Source organism: Podarcis gaigeae, assembly GCF_964106915.1.
Source record: "Podarcis gaigeae genome assembly, chromosome: 4".
In the NCBI taxonomy this organism is placed as follows: Eukaryota; Metazoa; Chordata; class Lepidosauria; order Squamata; family Lacertidae; genus Podarcis; species Podarcis gaigeae.
In genome coordinates, this window is record NC_139677.1 from 106,750,959 (window position 1) to 106,763,666 (window position 12,708).

Consider the following 12,708-nt stretch of genomic DNA (forward strand, 5'->3'; position numbering starts at 1 on the left):
TTATCGTGAGTAGATGTCCATTGGGTAGCTCTAGCAGCACCTCTACGACTAGAGCCGCTCTTGGGGGTTCAGGCTTGGGCACATTCACTGATCCTTGGCCTGGCTGCTGTGCCCTGTCGCTGGCAGCCAGGCGTTGGCTTTTACCTGCTCCTTAACCCCCTCCTCCTCACTCCCAACAGCTCGCACCATTCCTTGCCACCCCTTCCTTTGTGCACACACTCTGGCAAAATGTCCTGGCTGTTGACAGAGGAAGCATTTTTTGGCGCTCTTCCCCTCCTTCCGCCCTTCGTTGACGTTTGAAATTCCGCCCGCGCGCACGCGCAGTCCCAATCTCCATCAGTTCCACTGGCGGGGAAGGTTGCTCTGGCAACTCAGGAATGTGGAAATCACTCCAACGCTCTCCTCTCCCTTCCCGCTTCTCCAGAGCCCTTGCCTCTTGGCGCGCTCCAATCGCAAGCGCCGATTTGGTCAGCTGATCCATGGACTCCGGCCGGGGCGCACGGGAAAGTTCATCTTTCACCGCCGGGGCTAGCCCTTCTTCAAACAGCATTTGAATCGGTTCCGAAGACAGGTCCCACCCCAATTTATGTATGAGCATGGTAAACTGTCCAATACTCTCGGACGGACTGATTCCCCTGTTTGCATCCCATTAACTGTCTGCGTACCACGCTCTGTTCAATCTGACTGGAAAACCTCAAGTCCATCGCGATAAAGAATTTCCTCAAGTCTTTTAGGGCATCATTATTCGATGCCATCAGGGGCCTCACCCATTCTCTAGCGCCCCCCCCCCGAGGTGCCCAATCACAAAAGCCACTCTCGATTCCTCATCGGCAAAGTCATCAAACTGCAGGTTCAGTGCGTACTGCATTTCTGTCTTAAAGGCTTGGTAGCTTCTTGGGTCACCCCCGAATTTCTGTACCAACCCCGGTACCTTCCTTGCGATGGGGGTGGGCTTCCCCTGTGCATCCTGAGCTCTCCTCTCCTCGAGACGCGCCGTTAGCAGTGCCAGCTGGTGTTCCAACGCTCTGTTTCTCTCCTCCAGAGTTGGTCCCGCTCCAGCTCCTCCCGCTGCTCCGTCTCCAGTTGGGTTGCTCATGATGCCTCTCTCTTGCACACGCAGCGTCGAAGACTGACGGATTGCTGTTATGGGTTTAGGGGCTGCTTGTGCGTAAATGGTTGAGCTCTCAGCTCAGGCTATCTGTTTCTAAACTCTCCCAGTCCACAGAGCCATGGACGCATGGCTACCTCAATCGCTGGCAGAATCCGTCAGTGGGCGTTTCCGGAATTTACGCCAACGTAAGAGTTCCTTAACGGAAATCTCCTTCTGGATTCTCTGCGTGACAGTTTCCTACGTGGAGTGGGTGTCCCCAGCGGAGGTCCTGAGACCTCTCCGCTGTTCTCACTGGAAGTATCTTGGAGCCATCCCTCCGATTGAGTTTCTGCGGGAACTCTCTCTCTCCCCCTGCTGGTTCCCTCCTCAGCATCCGAGGCTCTCCTAGCCTCCTTGAGCCCTTCCACCACCTGACTCTCCGATGGCAGTTCCCTGACAATCTGTCTACAAGAAACACATGTAATGAGGTTACATAGGAAATTACTTATTAACAAGAGATTGGGACAAGAGTTTATTTCATCTGACAAAGTTAAAAAAAGAGGAGTGGTGATATATGCAAAGGAGAGACTTTTACCGAAATTAATCTTTAAAGATGAGCAAGGAAGATATTTGGCAATTGAAATTCAATTTCAAGGAGAGAAATTCTTGATTGTAGGAATATATGCACCGAACGAGGGGAAATCTGAATTCTTTAAGAAGTTGCATGAAACCTTACTGGATCATCTAGACTACAATCTGATCTTGATGGGGGACATGAATGGAGTAGTATCTACAAATATGGACAAGGCACAAAGACAGGTAGTCACCAAAGATGATAGACTACCAAAAACTTTTTTTGAAATGACAGACAATATGGACTTGGTGGACATTTGGAGAATAAGGAACCCTCTGGAAAGAGAGGGAACCTTCTTTTCTGAAGCCAAGATGACATGGACTAGAATTGACCAAATATGGGTAACTAGAGGAATGGCACCAAAGATAAAGAAAGTGGAAATCTGCCCCAAAACTTGCTCCGACCATAATGCTGTAAGGATGGAGATGAAACAAATATCAACTGGCTCCTTCAGATGGAGGATGAATGACACCTTATTTAAAGATGAAGAAGTCTACAAAATGGCCCAAAAAACTTTGAGAGACTATTTTGAAATAAATTTGAACACTGAGGTTGAAAAAAGAGTAATCTGGGACGCAAGCAAAGCCGTTATGAGAGGGTTTCTGATACAACAGAATTCAATAAAGAAGCAAAGTCAAAATGAGAAAAAAGATAAAATTTTGGAGAAATTAAAAGAAGGGGAAAAGAAACTAAGAGTAAAACCAAAGTCGCAGGAGATCTTGAGAGAAATAAAACTATATCAAATATAATATATGGAATTGATGAATCAAGAAATAGAATGGAAAATCGGCAGTTGAAAAAGAGACAAAAACTTAATACAGTTACAAATCTAGAGATTGAAGGGAGAATGGTTCAGAAACCCGAGGAAATCAGAAAGTGCTTCCAGAGATATTTCAAAGAACTTTATTCACAAGGGCCGCAGAAAGATTCGGAGGTGGATCAATTCCTCAAAACTAATGGATTACAAAAAATACCTCAGGAAATGAGAACAACCCTGAATAGTAATATCACACAGCAAGAAATTGAAAGTGCCATTCAGAACCTTCAATTAGGCAAATCTCCAGGCCCCGATGGACTTACCTCCAAATATTATAAGGTTTTGAAAGACTATTTGATACAACCTCTGTTGGAGGTCTGCAACCAGATTATGGAGGGGAGGAAGGCACCGGAAACGTGGAAAGAAGCTTTCATCACATTGATACCTAAACTAGAAACTGAAAAGACCCAGCTTAAGAACTACCACCCCATCTCACTCCTAAATGTGGATTATAAAATTTTTGCGGACATTTTGGCAAGTAGGTTTAAAAAAGTACTTAATGAAGTGATACATAAGGACCAGGCCGGCTTTCTCCCCGGTAGGCATTTGTTTGACAACACAAGAAACATTATTGACATTTTGGAACTTCTACAAACAAATCTTAACACTAGAGCGGTTTTAATTTTTATTGATGCGGAGAAAGCCTTTGACAATATCTCTTGGATGTTTATGAAGAAAAATTTGGAAGGGATGGGAGTGGGGCGGGGGTTTGAAAATGGAATAGAAGCAATATATTCAGAACAAAAAGCTAAATTGATAGTAAACAATGTGGTGACAGAGGAGTTTAAAATTGAAAAAGGGACACGGCAGGGGTGCCCCCTATCCCCCCTACTGTTTATTTCAGTTCTGGAGGTGCTATTGAACATGATTAGAAAGGACCGGTCGGTACAGGGAATTGAGGTCGGAGTGAAACAATATAAATTGAAAGCATTTGCAGATGACTTGGTATTAACATTACAGGAGCCAGTCTCTAGTACTAAAAGAGTGTTAGAATTAATTTCTGACTTTGGTCGGGTGGCGGGATTTAAGCTGAACAAGCAAAAAACTAAGGTTCTAGCAAAAAATTTGACAACTACAGAAACAGATGAGTTCCTGAAAGAAACAGAACTAAATGTGGTTAAAAAAGTAAAATACCTAGGGGTGTATCTGACCTCCAAAAATTTGAATTTGTTTAAAGATAATTACGAGAAATGTTGGTCAGAAATCAAAAGAGATTTGGAAACATGGTCAAGATTGAAACTTTCCTTGTTGGGCCGAATAGCAGCTATAAAGATGAATGTATTGCCGAAAATGTTATTTTTGTTTCAGGCCCTACAGATCGTGGACAAGGTGGAATGTTTTGGAAAGTGGCAGAAGGATATTTCCAAGTTTGTTTGGCAGGGAAAAAGCCCCGAATAAAGTTTAAAATATTAACTGATGCGAAAGAAAGAGGGGGATTTGCCCTGCCAGACTTGAGGTTATATTATGAATCTGCAGCCTTCTGCTGGTTGAAAGATTGGATCTTATTGGAGAACACTGATGTCCTAGATCTGGAAGGGTTTGACAATGCTTTTGGGTGGCATGCATATTTGTGGTATGACAAGGTTAAAGTGCACAAATTGTTTAAAAACCACATTGTCAGAAGAGCAATTTTGATGGTCTGGATAAAATATAAAGACTTATTGGAGAGTAAGACTCCGAGGTGGCTCTCACCGGTGGAGGCCAAGGCACGTAAGAGACCTAACATGGAGGCCCATTGGCCTAAATATTGGGAAATAATTGAAAAAATTGGAGACAATTGGAGGTTGCAGAGCTTGGAAAAACTAAAAAACAAGGTGCGAGATTGGTTGCACTATGCACAAATTCAGGAGGTTTTTAAAGTGGACAAGAAGGTTGGATTCCAGGTGGAAAAATCGAAACTAGAGACAGAACTGTTAGAGCCAAAAAATAAACTACTTTCGAGAATGTATAACCTGCTGCTTAAATGGAATACTCAGGATGAGACAGTCAAATCCGCCATGATATAATGGGCGCAGGATTTGGGGCATAACATTATGTTTGAAGACTGGGAAAGGTTATGGAACACCGGAATGAAATTTACGGCATGTAGTGCCTTGAAGGAAAACATTATGAAAATGGTATACCGGTGGTACATGACCCCAGTCAAGCTTGCTAAGATATATCACCTGTCTGACAATAAATGTTGGAAATGTAAAGAGGCGGAAGGGACATTCTTTCACCTCTGGTGGACTTGCCCGAAAGTGAAGGCCTTTTGGGAGATGATTCATAATGAACTAAAAAAGGTACTTAGATTTACCTTACCTAAGAAACCGGAGGCCTTTCTTCTGGGCATGGTGGACCAGAGAGTGCTTAAGAAAGATAGAACTTTTTTTATGTATGCCACTACAGCAGCAAGGATCCTGATTGCAAAGCATTGGAAGACACAAGATTTACCCACGCTGGAGGAATGGCACACGCAGTTGATGGACTACATGGAACTGGCCGAAATGACTGGCAGAATCCGAGACTTGGGAGAAGAAACAATTGAGGAGGACTGGAAAAAATTTAAGGACTATTTGAAAAAACATTATAAGCTGTACGAATGTTTAAAAATGCACTCTTTAGGAAACTCTAGCTTCAGCAATTGTAAATTAATGAAATGGAAATTAAGGTACAAGAAGTCAGAGGTAGAATAATGAAATAACTTTATTGTGTTTAAACGAAAATGTATAAGAGTTGGGTTATAACATCTTTGAAATTAGGTAACATGATAAAATGAAGGATACAATAAGTATTGAAACAAGTTAACAAATTGCTGATGTTCTATATCACAGAGAATGCAGGGTTTGGAGGATGCGGGGAAGTCCACTAGACTTGTTGGAAAAAAAGAACATGGTAACGTGTAACTTTCTTATTTTATTTCTTATATCTGTCTTCTATTCTTTTTTTCTGTATTTCATAAACTTAATAAAAATATTATTAAAAAAAAGAAATAGAATGGAAAATCAAACAAATGAGACAAAAGACATTTGAATCAGCGAATAAATGTGGAAAACTGCTGGCTTGGCAAATGAGAAAAAGACAAAAATTAAATACTATTACAAATTTAGAAGCAGAAGGAAAGAACATACATAACCCAACTGAGATTAGAAACTGTTTCCAGAAGTATTTTAAACAACTATATTCACAAGGGCCACAGAAAGAAATGGATATAGAACGATTTTTGAAGACAAATGGATTACAAAAAATTTCTCAAGAAAGTAAACTAATGTTGAACTATAAAATATCTGAAGTAGAAGGTGCCATCCAAAATATGCAATTGGGCAAATCTCCAGGACCAGATGGGCTGACTTCCAGGTATTATAGATCTTTGAAGGAGTGGTTATTACAACCTTTGAAGGAAGTCTGCAATGAAATTTTGGAAGGGAAAGGGGCACCAGAATCGTGGAAAGAGGCGTATATCACACTTATACCGAAAACAGAGACTGAAAAGACTCAGCTTAAGAACTACCTCCTTATATCGTTTCTAAATGTGGATTACAAAATTTTTGCTGACATTTTGGCCAAGAGATTGAAAAAAGTATTGATGGAAGAGATTCACAAAGACCAAGGGGGCTTTCTCCCGGGAAGACATTTGTCTGATAATTTGAGGAATATAATTGATATTTTGGAAAAATTAGAAGAGAATATAAACACTAAAGCAGTTTTGATATTTGTGGACATGGAGAAAGCTTTTGACAACATCTCTTGGAGTTTTATGAAAAAGAACCTACAGCGGATGGGGCTAGGCCAAGGTTTTGAAAATGGTATAGGTGCAATATACTCCGAACAAAAAGCTAAATTAATTGTAAACAATGTGGTGACGGAAGAATTTAAGATAGAAAAAGGGACATGACAGGGGTGCCCAATCTCCCCAATGCTTTTTATATCGGTCCTGGAGGTTTTGCTGAACATGATTAGAAGGCACGAGTTGGTTGAAGGCATACAGGTCGGAGCCAAACAGTACAAATTGAGAGCATTTGCAGATGATTTAATATTGACATTACAGGAGCCAGAATCTAGTACTAAAAGGGTTTTAGAATTAATTCAAGAATTTTGTCAAGTGGCAGGATTTAAATTGAACAAGTTAAAAACTAAGGTTTTAGAGAAAAATTTAACATTAATTGAAAGAGAGAGGTTTCAGAATGAGACAGGTTTGACCGTGGTTAAGAAAGTGAAATACTTGGGGATTAATATGACAGCTAAAAATGGAAACTTATTTAAGGACAACTATGAAAAATGTTGGACGGAAGTGAAAAAAGATTTAGAAATTTGGTCAAATTTGAAGCTTTCCTTGTTGGGTCGAATTGCAGTTATAAAGATGAATGTATTGCCTAGAATGTTGTTTTTGTTTCAAACATTGCAAATTGTGAACAAGATGGACTGTTTCAAGAAGTGGCAGAAAGATATTTTTAGATTTGTCTGGCAGGGCAAGAAGCCCAGAATAAAATTTAAAATATTAACTGACGCAAAGGAAAGAGGCGGATTTGCCCTGCCAGACCTTAAACTTTACTATGAATCAGCAGCATTCTGCTGGCTGAAAGACTGGCTGCTTCTTGAGAACACAGACATTTTGGACTTAGAAGGTTTCAATAATCCTTTTGGGTGGCATGCATATTTATTGTACGACAAGGTCAAAGTACATAAAGCATTTAAAAACCATATTGTCAGGAAAGCATTGTTTAATGTCTGGATAAGATATAAAGACTTATTGGAAAATAAAACCCCAAGGTGGTTGTCACCAATGGAAGCAAAAGCTTTTAAAAGACTCAATATGGAGGCCAAATAGCCGAAGTATTGGGAAATATTGGAACAAGAAGGAGACAAACTGAAATTGCAGAGTTTTGAGAAATTAAAAGATAAAGTGCGAGATTGGCTTCCTTACTATCAGATAATGGAGGCATATAAATTGGACAAGAAAATTGGATTCCAGGTGGAAAAATCAAAATTAGAAACAGAATTGTTAGAACCTAAAACTAAGATTTTGTCAAAGATGTATAACTTGCTGTTGAAATGGAACACTCAGGATGAAACGGTGAAGTCTGTTATGATTAAATGGGCACAAGATGTTGGACATAATATTATGTTTGCTGACTGGGAACAGTTGTGGACCACAGGTATGAAATTTACGGCATGTAATGCCCTAAGAGAGAATATTATGAAAATGATATACAGGTGGTACATGACCCCAGTCAAGCTTGCAAAAAATTATCATTTGCCTGATAACAAATGTTGGAAATGTAAAGAGACTGAAGGAACATTCTTTCACCTTTGGTGGACGTGCCCAAGGATCAAGGCTTTCTGGGAAATGATCTATAATGAAATGAAAAAGGTATTTAGATATACCTTCCTGAAGAAACCAGAGGCCTTTCTCCTGGGCATGGTCGGCCAACTGGTGTCAAGTGGTTTCCAGCTGTAATGCTTAAGAGATATGGAAGAGAGAAAAAAAAGGGTTTGGAAATAAGTAAAAATTAATGGTGAGGATTTGCTGAACTAACAATTTGAATTGGAATACAAGAAAGGGAGGTATGAGGAGGTCTGGAAAATAAGTTAAAAGAAAATAAGTAATGGAAATTCTATGTGTTTTTAATTATTTTTGTATTTTTGTTATTTTTTCTTTTTCTTTTACATTGTATTATCTTTTGAAAACTTTAATAAATATTAAATTCACAGCATACTGTGAATTTGAATGTCTCAAAATCAACTATCAAAAGACCAAGATATTTGCTTTTGGGAAAAACCAAAGCTTAAAAGCTGGGAACTCCAAGGCCATAAATTAAAACAAGTCACAAACTATAAGTATCTAGGAATGGTGGTACAGGCCTCAGGAACCAACAAACTACACATAAACTCCATCGGGAGTTCAGCGGAAAAAACCGCAAATTGTATTCTTAAATTCTTCAGAGCACAAGGCGGCTTCTTTGTCCCCGCAGCTCTAAAATTATACAAGGCCAAAACTTTGGCACAACTCCTGTATGGTTCCTTTTTGGGTCCGCCTTCCTCTGCTTTCTCCCCCCTTGAGAGAGTTCAATCTAGACTTCTTAGAGCTCTCCTCCAAGTGCCCAGATGTGTCTCAAACTCATGGGTTAGATTGGAAACGGGGATGGTGAGAGTGGAGGCTAGCATCTGCCTAACATCCATCTACAAATGGCTGACATTGAATCTGCTCCCCCGAGGGATAGCCCCATTGATTCTCTGCGACCAATTCCAGTTGGGCTGGCAGACTGCATTCCTGAACACCCTCCAGAAACTGGGTTTTGCCCCTCAAGCCCTTCTAAGTCTGGGCTTGGGCCAGGCAAAGAATATTAGACATCGAGAGACAACAGGACTGCGCAAGGTGCCCCGACCATAAAATTGGAGAAATTGAGAAATATATAGCCGCACCGGCAGAATATCTCTTCTTTCTTGCATCTAGAAATGCAAGAAGGGCCTTTACACTCGCCAGAAGCTCGGCTCTTCCATCGCTGGTCCTGGATGGAGCCTTTAGAAAAGTCCCGTATGCTCAGAGACTTTTCACCTGCCCATTGGGAGAGATAGGCAGCCAAAACACTTGTTCTTTAGACGTCCCTTTTACAAAGAGACACGTAGTAAGACCATTGATCCGCTGCTGGTGAGGCTCGCTGACCTCCCGCAAAAGCAAAAATTAGACCTTTTCCTGTTAGGCAAAGATCAGAAGATGACCTGGATGGTGGCCAGATTCTGTGTACAGATCTGTAGGCGCAGACCATCTCCCAACTCAAAACAGTCCGTCATGAAAATCCCCAAACTCAGTTTCATGGGTGACTCTGAGTCAACTCCCTGGGATAGTTTGTTGGTGTACATTGTTTTTAAATTTGTTGTTGTACATAAATTGCCTGTTTTACTTCTGTGACTGTACCCCAAAGTGTGTTTTGTAAGCTGGTCTCTGACCGTAATAAATTATCTAATCTGACATGGCTCTCCTATCTCCTCTCTGTCTCCTCCTCTCCAACTAAACATACCCAGCTCCTCATAAAGCTTGGCTTGATCTGCTTGGCTGGCCTCCTCTGCCAATAAGGAGAAAGAAAGAAGGGAAACAAAGGAAGAGGTTTGGGAGCAACCATTCAGACACGTTTCCTCTCTTGTGCAATGACGCTGACCCGTGTCACACACAGCAGAAGTCCTACTGATAGCCTTATTTAAAGAAGCCAGATTTCTATCTGCTAGATTTCCCAGGGGGCTCTGAATATTTTTTTTTCTGGAAGGGGGGCGGTAACCTCCTCCCCTCCCCCCCCACAAAATATCTAAAGGAAGGAGACAGTTCCTGCCACCTCGCCCCTCCCTGGAAGGACCCCCTGCTCCCTGGGGCTCCCCCCCCCCCACATGAGTCACCCTCCCCTGCTGCATCCCTGGGACCCCCACCTTCTCCCCTCTGCACCCTCGAGGGGGGGGGGAGGAGGAAGAGACTCACCAGATCCCAGGAGAGGATTGCCCTTCCCAAAGGAGTAAGCAGCGCCTTTATACAAATGCAGAATATAGAGTCCTGTAGTTACAAACCTCGCGCAATCTCGCCCCTCCCTGGCAGGACCCCCTGCTTCCTGGGGCTCCCCCCACACACATGAGCCACCCTCCCCTGCTGCAGCCCTGGGACCCCCACCTTCTCCCCACTGCACCCTCTTGGGGGGGGGGAGAGGAGGAAGAAGGGACTCACCAGATCCCCGTGGAAGAGAGCAATGCAGCCTTTGCAATAGCAGAAAGCAACCCCCCCTTGCAGGAAGGGGAGGGAGGGGCTTTTCCTCTGGAGGACCTGGCCCCCCTTTACTTCCTGTCCTCTCTAGGAATGCAGCTCAGTTCCCTTTAACCCTTGCCAAGCCGAGTCCACCCTCTTCAGTCCTCTCTGCCTTTTCTCTCCTGCATTGCACAATCCCAGAGATGCTCATTTTATTTTTGCTCTTGGTTGGTCTGTGATCCGCTCCCTCCCTTGGCCAGAAACTGGAGGAAGAGGTTGCAGGGAAAAGGGGTTTGCAGGAAGCAAGGAACCTCCTCCTAGAATGGGAGGGAGCCCCCTGGGTCATCTATTCCAGCCCCCCTGCAAGGCAGGAATCCAACCTCTGCTTCAAAACCTCCAAGGAAGGAGAGTCCGCCATCTCCCAAGGGATTCTGCTGCTCTTCACCTCAGAATGTTCTTCCTGCTCTTTAGGCAGCAGAAACTGCTTTCTGGTCCTCTGGGTCCCTTATTCTGGGCAGGAGAAAACAAGCTGGCTCCCTCTTCCATGGGTCAGCCCCCCAGATATTGAGAGGTGGCTCTCAGGTCTCCATCCAGGCAGATTTTGTCTCCATCTGGGTTTGTCAGCTGAGGCGGAAACAGGAAGACACGCTGGCCAAAGCTCTCCTGGGACTACACATTGCTGAGCTGCAAAATGCAGGAAAGTGCATGTTTTGTTAATGGAGAAATCTGAGGGTTCCCTTGGACAAAAAACAAGGACACCAGCCAGGAATAGCAGAGCAAAAGAGCAGCCAGTAGGCTTGGTCTTTCTTAAAGACTGTCGTGACAGGACTCCCACCTGACACCAGGTGGAACAAGATGGAAGCCCCAAACAAAAGAGAACCCAAACTTTTATTAGCTGCTAATCCCCATGTGGCACCCCCCCCCCAAACTACATCACTCATACATCATGGTAAGCGGAGGTCTGGTGGCAGTAATCTGAGCATCCTGGACCCTGCCCCATGGTTCTCCTTGCCCTCCACCAAACACCCATCAAGTGTAACAAAAGAGATCTTCACATTTCCCTGTTTCCCAGCGAAGTCAATCACACCCTTTTGTCTCCATCTGGGCTTGTTATTTCTGGAATGGCTACCTGTCTGGCACTCAGGTATCAGGATGCCAGGGATTATCACTCAGGTAGAGGGGCTGCTGAGTAGCTGAGCTCACATTATATGAATTTCTGAAGTTTTCCCAGTGAGCCAATGCATAGATACATTTATCAGTGAATTCTTATATTTGGTATCATGCAGCAAGGCCCTTTGACCAGATAGGAAGAAACTGTGCTTAAGTGTTTTGTGGGGACAAATTACAAAAGTCACAAAAGTGATTTGCCTGCAGGTGAATCCTGGAATTAGCCAATCATGTGGGGCCCATTGTGTAAATAATGAATATAAAGCAGACATTCCCGGGGAACTTCAATTCCTCCTCACAACTATGCGCTGAATAAAGAGCATGAAATCCACACTCAACTCCGAGTATATTTCAATAGGAGAGCCGTCAAGGTGTCACACAGGCCTGCTAAGAAGCCCCCCCCCAAAAAACCCCCAACATCCTGTGATCATCTTCTAGCTTGGTTTCTTTCCCCTTCCCGTTCCCTGGATTCTCACAGAGAGAAGAAGGGGAGACAAGTTACAACAGGAGCCACCTCCTGGCCAAGCCATTCCCATGGGAGAGAGTTGCTGGAGGCAGGGGTGGGACCTGTTGGCCATGAATATTTGGATTGGCTAAGCAGATGAAATGGGCAGAAGCATCTCAGCCAGTGGGAAAGGCAGACATATTGACTATGACAAGCATAGGCAAACTCGGCCCTCCAGATGTTTTGCAACTACAATTCCCATCATTCCTGACCACTGGTCCTGTTAGCTAGGGATAATGGGAGTTGTAGTCCCGAAACATCTGGAGGGCCGAGTTTGGGGATGCCTGCACTATGGGTTGTGGACTCTCCATCTTTGGCGGTCTTCACATACCTGTCAACTGTCCTGCTTTGAGTGGGACGTCCTGCAATTCCAGAAGCCACCCTGGCTTCTGATTGGCTCCCAGGATGTCCTGTTTGGGCTCCCGTGAATGTGTTGCCCCAAAAGACGCCCATTTTGGGGGGACCTTGCTCTTTTGTGATTTACGTGACTCATTCAGGAGCGTGGCCCCAAAAGTCCCAGGTCCCAATTTCCCTCTGCAACATGTTGGAGGGTAGGCAGAGTTTGGGAGAACAACTCTATTCATATTCTATGGCTGTGGGTGACAGGAGAAAGAGTGGACGATGTCAGAATCTTCGGAGGGCCAGCAGAGGAGCCTCCCTTGGATGAATCACCACACCCTCATAGTGGCCGTAAAAGCAGGTGAGCAGTGAGTCTCCCCTCAAGTTTTAAAAGAAGTGCTGCATTACTAGGCTGTCTCACAGGATGCTTTTTATTGTGTTTTTATCATTG

The 12,708-nt window shown here is 43.5% G+C and overlaps 2 protein-coding genes across 2 annotated transcripts in view; both read right to left on the minus strand.

The window, feature by feature from the left end:
* LOC310843395 (uncharacterized protein) overlaps positions 1-10,616 on the minus strand; it is a 32,837-nt gene extending 22,221 nt beyond the window's left edge. Inside the window, exon 1 of the mRNA XM_083736714.1 lies at positions 10,229-10,616. The gene's annotated coding sequence lies outside the window, so the exon portion shown is untranslated. The remainder of the gene's footprint in view (positions 1-10,228) is intronic.
* Positions 1-12,708, minus strand: part of LOC310843327 (uncharacterized protein) — a 153,589-nt gene that overhangs the window by 40,754 nt on the left and 100,127 nt on the right. The window lies entirely within an intron of this gene.